The sequence below is a fragment of the Lithobates pipiens genome, unplaced genomic scaffold (genome assembly GCF_037356315.1).
Source record: "Lithobates pipiens isolate NorthernLeopardFrog02 unplaced genomic scaffold, aLitPip1_a1.2 Scaffold_22, whole genome shotgun sequence".
Lineage (NCBI taxonomy): Eukaryota > Metazoa > Chordata > Amphibia > Anura > Ranidae > Lithobates > Lithobates pipiens.
This window is the reverse complement of record NW_027507784.1, coordinates 81,269,817-81,286,643: the sequence shown is the minus strand read 5'-3', so window position 1 is coordinate 81,286,643 and position 16,827 is coordinate 81,269,817. Positions and strand designations below refer to the sequence as shown.

Below are 16,827 nucleotides of genomic sequence, written 5' to 3'. Positions count from 1 at the left end.
CAATACATAGGGTTGCCGTGCACTACTGCTGACCGCTGCCCTATACTGCAGCAGTCCTTCAGCGGTATAGGGACTGACGCACAGTCTGCTAAACACTAACACACAACCTGCTTGGTCCACAAAAGTTTTTATAAGGACTGGTAACTTGGTATAGGGTGCTACGGTACATAGGCCTGAGTGCGTTACAGTCTGCTGTTCTGTAAGGACCGCTATCGGTCCACAATACATAGGGTTGCCGTGCACTACTGCTGACCGCTGCCCTATACTGCAGCAGTCCTTCATTGGTATAGGGACTGACGTACAGTCTGCTAATCACTAACACACAACCTGCTTGTTCCACAAAAGTTCTTATAAGGACTGGTAACTTGGTATAGGGTGCTACGGTACATAGGCCTGAGTGCGTTACAGTCTGCTGTTCTGTAAGGACCGCTATCGGTCCACAATACATAGGGTTGCCGTGCACTACTGCTGACCGCTGCCCTATACTGCAGCAGTCCTTCATTGGTATAGGGACTGACGTACAGTCTGCTAATCACTAACACACAACCTGCTTGTTCCACAAAAGTTCTTATAAGGACTGGTAACTTGGTATAGGGTGCTACGGTACATAGGCTTGAGTGCGGTACAGTCTGCTGTTCTGTAAGGACCGCTATCGGTCCACAATAGATAGGGTTGACGTGCACCACTGCTGACCGCTGCCCTATACTGCAGCAGTCCTTCAGCGGTATAGGGACTGACGTACAGTCTGCTAAACACTAATACACAACCTGCTTGGTCCACAAAAGTTCTTATAAGGACTGGTAACTTGGTATAGGGTGCTACGGTACATAGGCTTGAGTGCGGTACAGTCTGCTGTTCTGTAAGGACCGCTATCGGTCCACAATAGATAGGGTTGACGTGCACCACTGCTGACCGCTGCCCTATACTGCAGCAGTCCTTCAGCGGTATAGGGACTGACGCACAGTCTGCTAAACACTAACACACAACCTGCTTGGTCCACAAAAGTTTTTATAAGGACTGGTAACTTGGTATAGGGTGCTACGGTACATAGGCCTGAGTGCGTTACAGTCTGCTGTTCTGTAAGGACCGCTATCGGTCCACAATACATAGGGTTGCCGTGCACTACTGCTGACCGCTGCCCTATACTGCAGCAGTCCTTCATTGGTATAGGGACTGACGTACAGTCTGCTAATCACTAACACACAACCTGCTTGGTCCACAAAAGTTCTTATAAGGACTGGTAACTTGGTATAGGGTGCTACGGTACATAGGCCTGAGTGCGTTACAGTCTGCTGTTCTGTAAGGACCGCTATCGGTCCACAATACATAGGGTTGCCGTGCACTACTGCTGACCGCTGCCCTATACTGCAGCAGTCCTTCAGCGGTATAGGGACTGACGCACAGTCTGCTAAACACTAACACACAACCTGCTTGGTCCACAAAAGTTTTTATAAGGACTGGTAACTTGGTATAGGGTGCTACGGTACATAGGCCTGAGTGCAGTACAGTCTGCTGTTCTGTAAGGACCGCTATCGGTCCACAATACATAGGGTTGCCGTGCACTACTGCTGACCGCTGCCCTATACTGCAGCAGTCCTTCATTGGTATAGGGACTGACGTACAGTCTGCTAATCACTAACACACAACCTGCTTGTTCCACAAAAGTTCTTATAAGGACTGGTAACTTGGTATAGGGTGCTACGGTACATAGGCTTGAGTGCGGTACAGTCTGCTGTTCTGTAAGGACCGCTATCGGTCCACAATAGATAGGGTTGACGTGCACCACTGCTGACCGCTGCCCTATACTGCAGCAGTCCTTCAGCGGTATAGGGACTGACGTACAGTCTGCTAAACACTAATACACAACCTGCTTGGTCCACAAAAGTTCTTATAAGGACTGGTAACTTGGTATAGGGTGCTACGGTACATAGGCTTGAGTGCGGTACAGTCTGCTGTTCTGTAAGGACCGCTATCGGTCCACAATAGATAGGGTTGACGTGCACCACTGCTGACCGCTGCCCTATACTGCAGCAGTCCTTCAGCGGTATAGGGACTGACGCACAGTCTGCTAAACACTAACACACAACCTGCTTGGTCCACAAAAGTTTTTATAAGGACTGGTAACTTGGTATAGGGTGCTACGGTACATAGGCCTGAGTGCGTTACAGTCTGCTGTTCTGTAAGGACCGCTATCGGTCCACAATACATAGGGTTGCCGTGCACTACTGCTGACCGCTGCCCTATACTGCAGCAGTCCTTCATTGGTATAGGGACTGACGTACAGTCTGCTAATCACTAACACACAACCTGCTTGGTCCACAAAAGTTCTTATAAGGACTGGTAACTTGGTATAGGGTGCTACGGTACATAGGCCTGAGTGCGTTACAGTCTGCTGTTCTGTAAGGACCGCTATCGGTCCACAATACATAGGGTTGCCGTGCACTACTGCTGACCGCTGCCCTATACTGCAGCAGTCCTTCAGCGGTATAGGGACTGACGCACAGTCTGCTAAACACTAACACACAACCTGCTTGGTCCACAAAAGTTCTTATAAGGACTGGTAACTTGGTATAGGGTGCTACGGTACATAGGCTTGAGTGCGGTACAGTCTGCTGTTCTGTAAGGACCGCTATCGGTCCACAATAGATAGGGTTGACGTGCACCACTGCTGACCGCTGCCCTATACTGCAGCAGTCCTTCAGCGGTATAGGGACTGACGTACAGTCTGCTAAACACTAATACACAACCTGCTTGGTCCACAAAAGTTCTTATAAGGACTGGTAACTTGGTATAGGGTGCTACGGTACATAGGCTTGAGTGCGGTACAGTCTGCTGTTCTGTAAGGACCGCTATAGGTCCACAATAGATAGGGTTGACGTGCACCACTGCTGACCGCTCACCTATACTGCAGCAGTCCTTCAGCGGTATAGGGACTAAGAGTTTTGTCACAGGGTCATTTAAAAAATGACATGCAGAGGAAGAGGCAGGCCCTTCCGCAGGGGTGGTAGGGGTAGGGCAGGAGCAACAGGCTTGAGCCAAAGTGGGAAGTTGCAGAAGGTGCGTTCAATTACTTTAAAGGATGCACCAGACTAGGTTGAGTGGCTCGCTCAGCCTTACTCTTCTGCACCCTCCTCATCCTCTCGATCTGCACCCTCTTCTTCACTCTCTGCTATGTGCACCCCCAAAGACACTACCACCAACAACACGACCACCACCACCACCACCACATACCTTCCGCTTGAGTCACTGGAATTATTTTCCGATCCATATCAAGAGGACATTTCTGATGCGCAGCCACTCTTGGTATTGGATCAGGAAGAGGAGGTAGCAACAAGCGCTACTCAGCAGTCTGACGCCAGTACCCAGATCAGCCCAAGGAGGAGGTTGGTCCCCGGTGTTGCTGCCTACTCTACTTATAGCGGTGGGGAAGGTGACGTTGATGATGACGTGTCTAGTGATGTCACGTGGGTGCCCACAAGAGAGGAAGAGGAGGGGAGTTCAGAGGGAGATATGGACCAGCAGATAGGGAGGAGAAGCAGCAATGACTTACATTGCACAGCAGGGACAAAGCAGACTGCAAATGTATCAGGAGCGAGTCATCGACCATGTACGGTCACATCTGGCGCTCCCAGGACACCGGCACATGGCTCCGCAGTGTGGGCTTTTTTTAACGTGTCCGCTGCTGACAATAGCGTTGCCATCTGCAATCTTTGCAGTCAACGCGTTAGTCGCGGTAAGCCCAATACTCACCTAGGGACGACCGCCTTAAGAAGGCACATGAGCAGCCATCACCGAGCCCAGTGGGAGCAACGGAACACACAAAGCCACACTGCAGGCTCTCACCGTCCAGCCTCGTCTTCTACTTCTCCTTCTCCTCTCTCCTCACAATTGTCCTCCACTCCACCTTCCATCACGCCAAGCTCACATTTTTCTGCAAAAAGGCAGGCTTCCGTGGGCCTAATGTTTGAGCGTAAAAAAATGATGACGCCGGATAACCCTCTTGCCCAACGGTTGGCGGCTGGCTTGTCAGAACTCATAGCCCGCCAACTACTGCCATATAAACTGGTGGACTCGGAGGCCTTTCGCAAATTTGTGGCCATTGGAACACCACAATGGAAGGTCCCAGGAAGGAAGTATTTCTCAGAGAAGGGCATCCCAGAGCTATATGGCCATGTTCAGCGGCAAGTGAATGTATCTCTGGCACACAGTGTCGGTGCCAAGATACATCTGACCACAGACACGTGGTCTAGCAAACACGGGCAGGGAAGGTATATCAGTTTTACTGCCCACTGGGTGAACCTTCTGACGGCCGTCAAGCATGTAACCCGTGGCACCCGTGTAGATTTGGTTTTACCGCCACGGATTGCATGCAGGCCTGACTCTTCTTCTCCTCCTCCTACTCCATCCTCCTCCCTCTCCTCCTCAGCTGCCTCCTCCTTTTCCGCTGCTAGCGTCTCTTCCACTGCACCGCCCAAGCTCCCCAGAACCTATTCCACATGCCAGGTGAGACGTTGCCATGCCGTGCTGCGTCTGTTGTGCCTGGAAGCAAAGAGCCACACTGGCCCGGCACTCCTTTCAGCTTTGCGTTCACAGGCAGATGAGTGGCTAACACCGCTCAATTTGACAGTTGGTAAAGTGGTGTGTGACAACGGTGCCAATCTGCTTAGCGCATTGAAACAGGGCAAAATCACGCACGTGCCGTGCATGGCACACGTCTTAAACTTGGTCGTGCAGCGATTCCTTGTCAAATACCCTGGGGTCCAGGACATCTTGCGGCAGGCAAGGAAAATCTCGGCCCATTTCAGAAGATCTTACACGGCCATGGCTCGCCTTGCTGACATTCAGCGGCGACACCATCTGCCGGTCAGACGTCTTATTTGCGATTGCCCGACGCGATGGAACTCAACCTTCTATATGCTTGATAGGCTGCTCCAGCAGAAACGTGCAGTTAACGTCTACCTGTATGAACTCTGCGAAAGAAACGGTTCTGGGGAGCTGGGTTTTTTTTCACCGCGCCAGTGGCTGCTCATGCGCGACACATGCAGACTTCTGCGGCCATTTGAGGAGATCACCAAACTGGTCAGTCGCAGCCATGGCGCCATCAGTGACATGGTACCTTATGCCTTCTTTCTGGAGCGTGCATTGCGTCGTGTCATTGATCAGGCTGTGGAGGAGCAGGAGCGGGAAGATGAGGAAGTCGCAATGCTGGATGAATTCCCAGGGGGGGCTACTCTATCTGAGACAAGTCAACAACAGGAGTCTGATGAGGAGTCAGAGGAGGATGGTGCCGGGGCGGATGAGCAGGAGCAAGAAGAGCATGCTTTAAACCTTTCTGGGATCCCTGTTGTGCGAGGATGGGGAGAGGAGAATGAAGAGGACGACATTATCCTGGATGATGAGCAGGAGCCAGGCCACCACACCGCTTCCACTTTAGTGCAAATGGGGGCCTTCATGCTCCAGTGTTTTAATAGGGACCCCCGTATAAAAAGCATGAGGGTCAAGGACCAGTACTGGGTGGCAACGTACTTAGACCCCCGGTACAAACACAAAATGGCGGAAATGTTACCGCCGTCGCAGAGGGCTGTCAGAATGCAGCACTTCCAGGCCTTGCTTCGAGAAATGCTGCATTCTGCTTTTGCGTGCGCTGGCAGAGGAGCAATTCCCACTCCCAGAGAAGGATTTGCGGGTACCAATCCAACAGCGCCTGCAAGAAGAGGCCGGTTTGAAGATGTGTTGGTGACTTCGGATATGAGGTCATTCTTTCAGCCGACCCATCGACAGGTGTCATCCGGATCCAGCATCAGGGAACGCCTAGACCGTCAGGTGTCCGACTACATTGGGTTAACGGCCGATGTGGACGCTCTGAGGAGTGATGAACCCCTAGACTACTGGGTGGGCAGGCTTGACCTCTGGCCAGAGCTTGCCCAATTTGCAATCGAACTGTTGGCTTGCCCCTCATCCAGTGTCCTGTCCGAAAGGACGTTCAGCGCAGCAGGGGGGATTGTGACCGATAAGCGTACTCGCCTAGCTCACCACAGTGTTAACTACCTCACATTTCTAAAAATGAATGAGGCATGGATCTCGGAGGAATTCAACACATGTGATCAGTAGACCATGTATATGTCTATAAACAATTTTTGGAATCAAGCACACAGACCTTCTTAATTCATTTGGCTCACTTCCCTGACCCAAAAAAGCACACCGTACTATATGCCCCTACCCTCCTCTTTGAAGAGGTTGAGCGGTGTCATATTTCTACTGGGGCTGCTTATTATGAGGGGTTCCCACCATCCCTGTGCTGTGCTGACTTCCTCCTGGGTGTTCTTATTATGAGGGGCTCCCACCATCCCTGTGCTGTGCTGACTTCCTCCTGGGGGTTCTTATTATGAGGGGATCACACCATCCCTGTGCTGTGCTGACTTCCTCCTGGGGCTGCTTACGGTGCTGCTGTCAGCGCTGTATGTCACGGAGCTGCTGTCAGCGCTGTATGTCACGGAGCTGCTGTCAGCGCTGTATGTCACGGAGCTGCTGTCAGCGCTGTATGTCACGGAGCTGCTGTCAGCGCTGTATGTCACGGAGCTGCTGTCAGCGCTGTATGTCACGGAGCTGCTGTCAGCGCTGTATGTCACGGAGCTGCTGTCAGCGCTGTATGTCACGGAGCTGCTGTCAGCGCTGTATGTCACGGAGCTGCTGTCAGCGCTGTATGTCACGGAGCTGCTGTCAGCGCTGTATGTCACGGTGCTGCTGTCAGCGCTGTATGTCACGGAGCTGCTGTCAGCGCTGTATGTCACGGAGCTGCTGTCAGTGCTGTATGTCACGGAGCTGCTGTCAGCGCTGTATGTCACGGAGCTGCTGTCAGCGCTGTATGTCACGGAGCTGCTGTCAGCGCTGTATGTCACGGTGCTGCTGTCAGCGCTGTATGTCACGGAGCTGCTGTCAGCGCTGTATGTCACGGAGCTGCTGTCAGCGCTGTATGTCACGGAGCTGCTGTCAGCGCTGTATGTCACGGAGCTGCTGTCAGCGCTGTATGTCACGGAGCTGCTGTCAGCGCTGTATGTCACGGTGCTGATGTCAGTGCTCTGTATTACGGTGCTGCTGTCAGTGCTCTGTATCTCCTGCACCCTCTTGTTTGCCTACCCTGGTCCCTGACCTTCCCTCTCCTCCATTGCCTTCATTAGCTCCATAGTCCTGAATTGTCAGAACAATTTCCCAAATAAAAAAAAAATGCTTGTAGTTATCGATCCCAAATTCACCTCATACATGTATTATGCTATTGTCCAGGTGGTGGGACTACGTGCTACCCCCTAATAATTACCCCGTGGCCGCAAATTCGACCTAAAGGTTTGCGAAATTCGCCTCCCATTGAAGTCAATGGAGCCCGCGGCGAACGGTCGTTTTCGCGAACGTTTGTGTCCGTTCGCGTTTCGCGTTCGCGAAACGTCCCGTCGGAAGTTCGTCCATCACTACTACTAAGATCCTATAAAGGGACGAGCTACTGGAATCTGCCTATTGGCCACATCACTGACCACACAAGACTGCTTTTAAGATGCTCATAGACACAAGATGATCATAAACTGATCTGTGCTCCATGGCCCCTGCACACCTCCTTGGCTAAACTACTCTTGGCCAAAGACTGATCTGCCTGGGTTGGGTTTTCTCTGATGGTTGCCCGTTGTTCTTGAGAGGAACGGCTGCTCACCCAATATCAGCATGTGAATTTATGCCCCATCATTCCAGTGAACAATTACTGGGTGGAGATCATCTCATGTCTGTGGGTACTTTTTTAATTTCTGAAGAAACAGCGGTCCATCCAGGCATTTCACACCACCCTAACCAAATAGCGGACATCAAATCAGCATTGGGGGTTGATCAATGGATACTGGTAAAAAAAATCAAAAAGGACCTCCAAATTCTATAGTTCCTCTCTTCCATTGAAGTTTTAAAAAAATGAAGGAGGGAATGTTATTGGCTGCTGTAGGCATAATCTCAACCTTCTGAGATAGGAGAGAGGGGAACCTTTTGGCACAGAAGATCAAATGGAAACGCCCTTGCCATGCCCCCAATCATGTAGACCAGGGGTCTCCAAACTTTCTAAACAAAGTTTTTTTTTTTTTTTATCCTTCAGACTTATAAGGGCTGTGGCAAGTAGGAGTGAAAAATGTCCTGGCTTTGGTAAAAATGCCCCATCATTGGTTTCAGTGAGAGGAAAAGTGCCCCATCACTGGTCTCAGCAAGAGCAATAGTACCCAATAGTTTGTGTTAGTGGTAGGAATAGCATCCAACTGTTATTGTCGGTGGCAGGAATTATGCCCCATTGTTAATGTCAGTGGGAGGAATAGTGCCACAAGGGCCAGATAAAGGAAAGCAAAGGGCCTCATCTGGCCCCTGGGCCCGCAGTTTGGAGACCACTGATGTAGACCATGATGATCTATAGATCAAGAGTCATTACTAAAAGTGGTTGTAAACCCTTATGCCGTGTACACGCGGCCGGACTTTTCGACAGCAAAGGTCCGAAAGAACAAATCCATTGGACAATTCGCCTGTGTGTGGGCTTCATCAGACCTTTGCTGTCGAAAAATCAGACGGACTTTAGATTTAGAACATGTTTCAAATCTTTCCGACAAACTCGAGTCCGGTCGAAAAATCCATTTGTATGCTATTCTGACGGACGAAAACAGACGCTAGGGCAGCTATTGGCTACTGGCTATGAACTTCCTTAGTCTAGTCCGGTCATACGTCATCACAGTCAAATCCGTTGGACTTTGGTGTGATTGTGTGTAGACAAGTCCGATTGGACGGAAGTCCGTCGAAAGTCCGTTGAAAAGTCAGACGGAATTCAGTCCGTCGAAAAGTCCGGTCGTGTGTACACGGCATTACATATACCCAGTGAAGGGATTATCCTCAGGTGATACACAGAGATTAAACAAAACATCCTACATAAGTTGTACCTGTCTATCTGCAGTATTCTCTTCTCTACATCCATTCAAAGTGCTGAATTTATAAGCTTTTCTGAGAGTTCAGAAAAAAGGGGGCGGAGAGCATAGGTTGTACTTTATGGTCTTTTTTTCAACCTCACTTACTATGTAATTATGCAAGTTACACTCTGCAGAGTTCAGTGAGGATAGCTCTTGGAGCTGATTAGAGGGAAGGGGCACACACCCTGCCCATCACATAGCACACAGGAACAGAGCTGAGGCTGTCAATCACCTGGAGGTCACTCCTCTGTCACCATTTCTCTCTTGGTGTCTGAAAAACTTGATTCATGCTGATAATAGAGGAACAAAGCAGTCAACAGAAGTGACACTTAGTGCTCTTAATTGATACAAGTACACACTATAGAGGGATGTGCTTTGTTCATATTTCATTGTCTGAGGTTTACAACCACTTTAAACCCACCATGGCTTTTTTTCACTTCTACATTTCTAAAATGTTAGCATTGAAAATAGCTATTGCAATAATCTAAAACAGCTTTTCTAAACATTTTTACCATGAAGGAACTCTCAAATTAGTGTTCTGATCTCAGGGGGGCCCTTTTATATTGATAGCTCTCTGTACATCTGCAGCTCTCAGTGGTTCCTCATGCATGTCATTACAGCAGATAGTGATCATATAGATCAGCCTTTCTCAACCTTTTTAGTCCAGGGGAACCCTTAAAATTATATTCAGGTCTTGGGGAACCCCTGATAAAACACCTTCATTGGGGGTCAGTGGGAATAACGCTCCTTACTTTGGTGGTCAGTGCAAGAATAGCCCCCTTAGCCCTTGTACACACGGTCGGAGATTCCGACGGAATGTGTCCGATCGGACCGTTTTGTCGGATATTCCGACTGTGTGTGGTCTCCACCGGACTGTTTCCGTCGGATACGGACCAAGTTTTCCAACTTGTTGGTAACATTTTCCGACAAAATGCTCCGATCGGACATACTCCGATCATGTGTAGAGAATTCCGATCGGACAAAGTGCCACGCATGCTCAGATCAAATTCCTACTCCAAAGCTATTGGCTACTAGTGTGAACGTAGTCCCGTCGTAACGAAATAACGTCATCACGTTCTGAACGATTGGATTTTCCGACAACTTTGTCCGACTGTGTGTATGCAACAGTTTCGGACAAAATCCGACGGATTTGGTTGTCGGAATGTCCGACCGTGTGTACAAGGGCTAACAGAGTGCTATAGAGATCAATGGTGTCATACCACTGGCTCCTCCAAATGGCATTGGCTCAGAACTATGTAGGCACCATCAAACAGGAGGTAAATCAGCCACAGCTCAAGGAACCCCTAGCCAGTACCACCTCGGGAGGAACCCTAGAGTTCCACGGAACCCTGGTTGACAATGGCTGATATAGAGGTCAGCAGGAGGAACCAGTGAGAGTTGTGGAGGACTCAGGAGATTGAGACCACTGGAAGTGTTGATTCCCTTGCAGACTTCACATGAAGGTTTCTCAAAATTGGATCAGCGTTTAGCGGCACCTGCAGGTAAGAATTTACCTTTCCCTTGACTGAAACACTACACTATATTGACAGTATATTTATTTTGGCTCTAAAAGAGGAACATTTAAGAAAGAGGGACAAATGGATTTGATTCCAGAAGAGGGACAGGCACTCTAAATAAGGGACAACTAGGAGCTATGCCGTAGGCTACAACTCTGTGTTGTGTTTGCTCTGCTTTTCCAGACTTGCTAAAAACACATCAGCAAATAGTCTAGTGTTACCTGTGGCAACAGATGTTGGAACAAACAAAGCACATGCCTGGTAAATGATATAAAACACCCAGCCACTAATTGCAGTTCCTATTTACTCAGAAAACAGGAAAGGCCAAGGATCACTACAAGGCACTTTTGTTTCGAGTGTCTGATATTTCAGTTATGGGTTGGTACTGGAGGGGTTGAATCACCCACTGGATTCTCTCACCTCTGCACCATGGTGCCCATACACGTTCCTTGTTTAAATCTCTATTTGCATAGTTCTGCAACTTTTTCTGCCATATGTTACGCAAAACGTTGAATCATTCTCAGCACTCTCTGACCCCAAATTTGCCTACAGCCACCAACACTCTCATGGTTGGTATGGGAAGAAGCCAATTTCCTTATCTGTAGGTTTGTATAACGATGTTCAATGCATATCCATTGATAGGAACCAAAGCTATGACTCTAAACAAACTTTAAATGTGTAAACGAGTTAAATTAACTCTGAAAAACTCATATGCCCCTGTGACCCTTGCCTTAGGAGTAACATCAAGGCTTGGTTCAGATCTATGGGTGTCGGGAACTCGTAAATGTAAAAAAAATTAAAAAAAATTGATGTGTGTGACCAGCACCCATAGCACTGTGATATTCCCAATATAAAAAATCATTATGAAATGATGTTGCTTTCATAGCGTGCGAAGTGATCTTCTGGAATTTTGGAAAAAGACCAAGCACATGTGTGGCAGCATTGCAAGCCAATAACAAATGCAATAAAACCTTATGGCTGGGATATGCAATTAGCGGACCTCCAGCTGTTGCAGAACTACAAATCCCATGAGGCATAGCAAGACTCTGACAGCCACAAGCATGACACCCAGAGGCAGAGGCATGATGGGACTTGTAGTTTTGCAACAGCTGGAGGTCCGCTAATTGCATATCCCTGCCTTATGGTCATGTTAAATTTTCATGAAAGCTGTGTAATCTGCAGGCTTCCTCCTGATTACCGATGAGGAACCACAAATCCCAGCATGCCATGTCACAGTATAATATGCTCTGCTGGAAGCTGTGGTTTCTCATGAGCGCTAAACCCGTACGCCATATGTGTTATAAGCACAGATCCTATCTCCCCCAGCCGGCCAACTCAGCTCTGGAATTGCCCCTCCTACAGGTATGCATTAGTCTTTAGCTGCTGTATGGATATTTAAATGTCCCTTTGTTGAGCCTTTACCACGAGGATCACCATGTGTGAACCGTAGCCAGATGCAAATCCCCCCTGGAGATCACAGACCCAAATAAGTTCCTGGCGTGTTTGTAACCTTTGCCAAACCTTTAAATACTTTTCAGGGTTTCCGCTTTCTATCAAAAACTTTATAACATTTCCAGAAACTGACGTACCCTCCTCTCACTTTATTGTTCATGAGTGGCTCGTTCCTCCCTTGGCAGCACGCTTGTTGCAAAAGTAATACGCTTTATCCCCACTTTTCGCAGCCATAGGAAGTACAATATACTAAGACTTTGCATGACTAACTGGGACGGGACGTCACTGGCTATTGCATGAGTACACCCGATCATATTTCGACTGAACAAAAAAGTGCATACTCTCTGATTTCACTTCTCTGTTGAAAGAATAAAGTTTTTTTTTTTTAAGAAAACCAAAAATAGGATTTGGGGCTGATTTAGGAACCTTAAGCTTTATCCCCACTTTCACACCCATAGGAAGTACAGTATACTAAGAGTTTCCATGACTAGCTGGGACGGGAGGTCATTGGCTATTGCATGAGAACACCCGATCATATTTCGGCTGAATAAAAAAATGCGTACTCCCTGATTTCACTTCCCTGTTCAAAGAATAAAGTTTTTTTTGAAGAAAATGAAAATTGGATTTGGGCTGAATTAAGAACCCTAAGCTTTTAACTCCTTAACCTCGCTGACTATAATTTGTTTGTAAACCATATAAAGCTGTTTTCTTAAGAGATAACACTTATCAGCTAATCCCGGTCATTTGCTTACTCCATTTGACTGTTTTTGAAAAGGAGACCATACATGGGACAAGTTTTGGCCAAGTGAAGGTGCTTGGTAATGAGCATATACAAATTCTACCAACAGACATGAGATCGGTCCACGTTGAGCAACAACCTTGTATGTCTGTAGTTACTAGCAGATGGCGCCAGCAACCCAACATACCATTAGTATGGGAGTTACAATGGTTCATTTTAGATATTTTTGACCAATCACTACGTTCAGGGCTGGATTTAGAACATCATGTGCTTGGTGCTGAGGATTTTGGTGGACCTTTTACTGGGCACTCTTCTGTGTTTCTAAGAGCCCGTGTTGGCATGCGCCCAAACTCTAAAGGGAGCATGCCAACTAGGGAAGCTTGGCATTTGACTTTCCAGGTTGCCGTCAGGGCCATGCATTGGCATGCACTCTGAGCTGAAAGAGTGCAGCCGAGAGGGCCTAACACTATGGATGCCCCAGAATTCTGCACAAGCCCTGCACTGGCGTGCCCCAGGCTTCCGTTAGGACTGCTCATGCGGTGCCCATTATCAATCCCACCACCCTGCCCAGGCATGTGGAATGCAGGACCCGTCAGGGGAGAACTCTGTTGGCCCATTGCTTTTCATGAACAGTGTGTTCTTTTTGGGTGGCTGGGCCTATATTAAGGTAGGAGCCTGGAGCTGCAGCTCCAATAGCCCCTACGTTAATCCAGCCCTGATTACGTTCTCCCCTCAAAAACTGTAAAGTAAGCTGGCCTTTGGAGGTGATTAGTTGTGGTCATTGTCTGTTTGCCATGACTGTACTACACTCTTGGATACACAGATCTCTAGAATGATCTTCAGCAATCGAAGATTGTCTACACTTCACCACCTCCCCAGTAGAGATAACCTTATCTGCCTATTTATGTGCTTATTATTCACTTACTTTAGCCATAGCTCAGGTGATCCAAAGGGTTTGGCATAGTGGTTGAATTAGACTGACCATACACCAGTAAAATTATGTTTAAACTTTTGTTCAAAATTCTGAAAAATCGGTCAACAGATGATTTTATTCGAAAGCCCCAAATATTTCACCCAGATCTGTTACTTGAATGGAATCACAGACTATTGAACTGTTGTCTTTTGTGCCCAGAACATGCGAATTACAATTAATACAATTTTTCATCAAATGGAAATCACTTTGTTCATCCAGAGAAGAAACGAAAAAGGTTGTCCATCCTGCTCCTTCCAGTTTTTTCTTTACTGCAGTTGAAAATAATTGCCGACTTGACCCCACTAACCAATCAAACAAACATTTTGAAAACAAAAATTTTCTAGCAAAATTCTACCAACTTTAGAATTCATGCATATTATATGACAGAACTGTTGGGGAATTGGCTACCTTCACCTGTATGGTCAGAGGTGCTGCAGACGTTTAATTGATACCAAACAATTATTGTGCCAAGTAAAACTCTTGATCGCCCATTGTTTCACCAGGTGATCGAATGAGATAGTCCAAAACAGTGCTACAGTACCACCCCCTACTTTTCAAATGACATCTAGGATTATTGATTTTAAGGAACATGGGTGTATTTCAGTTTAAGGTGAGAAATCGATTAGCTAATTGTTCTCTTAATAGATGGGTGTACTCAAAGCTCTTTACACAAAAGAGCTTGGGATTAATTGTAGACATCCAGCTATCATGGATCCAGCTGGTCAGATCATTCTGAGACTTGCAGTTCCATGGGCCAACATTTTCCCATGGCTACAAAACAACATAGACCAGTGTTTCCTCAACCTCAAGGTTCCTCCAGAAGTTACCAGGGGTTCCTTGAGTAGTGGTCAACGGTGAACTGATGTCTCACCTACTCAGAACATCGGTGCAATGGGGCAATTTTCCAATATTGTGTAATGCAAGGGTCTCCAAACATTCTAAACAAAGGGACAATTTACTGCCCATCAGGATTTAGGGGGGCTGGATTGTGGCCAGTGTGAGTAGAAAACGTCCCGGGCTTGGTGGTCAGTGGGAGTAAAATAATTACACAGCACCCTTTTGTTTAGGAGGAGGAGGAATAGTGCCCCATCACTGGTATATGAGGTATAGCGCCCCCCATCATTTGTGTCAGTGTGAGGAATAGTGCCTCATAATTGGAGTCAGAGAGAGAAATAATGCCCCATCTCTGGTGTAAGTGGAAGGAATAAGTGTCCCATTGAAGGTGTAAATGGGAGGAATAGTGCCCCTATCACTGGTGTCAATAGGAGAAATGGTGCCTCATCTTTGGTGCCAGTGGAAGGAATAGTGCACCATCAATAGTGTCAGAGGAGGAATTTATGCTCCTACATTAGTGTCAATGGGTGGAATAATACACCAATGTTGGTGTCAGAAGGGAGGAAGAGTGCCTCATCTTTGATGCCAGTGGAAGGAATAGTGCCCCGTCGTTGATGCCAGTGGAAGAAATAGTGCCCCATTATTGCTGTCAGAGGAGGAATTTATGCTTCAACATTGGTGGCAATGGGAGGAATAATACCCCATTGTTGTCAGGGGGAGGAATAGTACCTCGTAATCTGAGGGAGAAATAGTGTCCCAAGGGCCAGATAAAGGTAAGCAAAGGGACACATTTTAGAGACCATTGGCGTAATGTATGGGACCATGTCTACATTGACCACTAAGGTAACAGGATACCACAATGTTTTCGGTCTGCCTTTTCTTTCTTTGTAAGGGTTGGTAACCCCCTGGGTGTCAAATATACTAGGTTCTCCACATCACATAAGCTTTTATTTCAATCTTTCTTTACCCTATTGATAACACTACTGTACCATAAGTTGTTTGAAGAATCCTTTTTAGCAAGGCTTCCCCAAGAACCTGAAAATGGTTTCAAGGGTTCCTCAGGGGTAAAAAAAAAGTTTAAAAAGGCTGAGATAGACATATAGAGTACATTTTAACTAACTTTAAATCCAAACTGGGGCCTTTAGTTTCCTAAGCCCTTGTACACGCGGTTGGACATATCGATGGACAATGTCTGATAGGACCGTGTTGTCGGATAATCCGACAGTGTGTGGGCTCCATCGGACTGTTTCCGTCGGAGTATCTGACGGACAAAGTTTTCCAGCTGGGCTATAAAATTTTCCGACAACATGATCCGATCGGACTTTGTCCGATTGTATGTAGCGAATTCCGATCGGACAAAGTGCCACGCATGCTCAGATCAAATTCCTAGACCAAAGCTATTGGCTACTAGCCTGAACGTAGTCTCGTCCTTAACGAAATAACTTCATCACGTTAAGTACGATCGGATTTTCTGACAACTTTTGTCCGACTGTGTGTAAGCAACAGTTTTGGACAAAATCCATTGGACAAAATCCGACGGATTTGGTTGTCAGAATGTCCGACCGTGTGTACAAGGGCTTACAGCGGGTGATTGGCACTTTAGCCCAAATCGGCATTAAAATTTCCAGCCAAACCTTCATCCACTCTTGTGTAACCGGAGTTGCCACCTTTTTTGGAAAAATTCAGTCCTCGCTGTTTTTAGGATCTTCTTTTCCTGTTAATATGATTGGCAACAAGTCCAGGTTTTACCAGACAAAATAGGTGACAGCCCTGGGTGTACCAGGATACAAATTCCAGAAGGATTTCCTTAAATCTCCCAACCTTAATCCCTTAAGAGCCTACAAGAGATGAATAGAGGTGGAACTTACGGCTCGGACACAAATGATCCCTCAACTAATAGATGCTCAGACAAATTCTCAAAACAAAACCCACAGAGGGTCTTACCTTCGAAATGTGCTGCAAACGTGGCGTAATTTCTAAAGCCTCCTGTGGACTTCTTAGCACAGTAAGTTTATTAAGTGAAGTTTACGTAGACTTCGGTAGGATGTGTCAGTACTGAAGACTTTGAGGCACCACCCTCTTCCAGCTCAGCCCTATCCTAATCCTGTCCCACCCTCCAAACTTTCTCCCAACTAATCCATTCCTGCTCCATCCCCCACCTTCAGCCAACTTTTGACAGCTTGTTTTTTTCCCTTTAATCTTTTGTTTTTGTTTGAAGCCAACTCAGTCCTCACGAATTGCTGATGGGTCATATTTAGCATTTAAGTCTTTGCGTTTTTTTGTTTTGTTTTTTGCACAGATGTGTTTTAGATCTATTGTCATTCACCTCCCTGGTGT

General features: G+C 47.2%; 1 protein-coding gene across 1 annotated transcript in view; it reads right to left on the bottom strand.

Annotated features, from left to right (window-relative positions):
- The window catches only part of LOC143923863 (gap junction gamma-1 protein-like), a 56,039-nt gene extending 39,479 nt beyond the window's left edge, over positions 1-16,560 (bottom strand). Inside the window, exon 1 of the mRNA XM_077447789.1 lies at positions 16,435-16,560. The gene's annotated coding sequence lies outside the window, so the exon portion shown is untranslated. The remainder of the gene's footprint in view (positions 1-16,434) is intronic.
- Between the last annotated feature and the right edge of the window lie 267 nt (positions 16,561-16,827).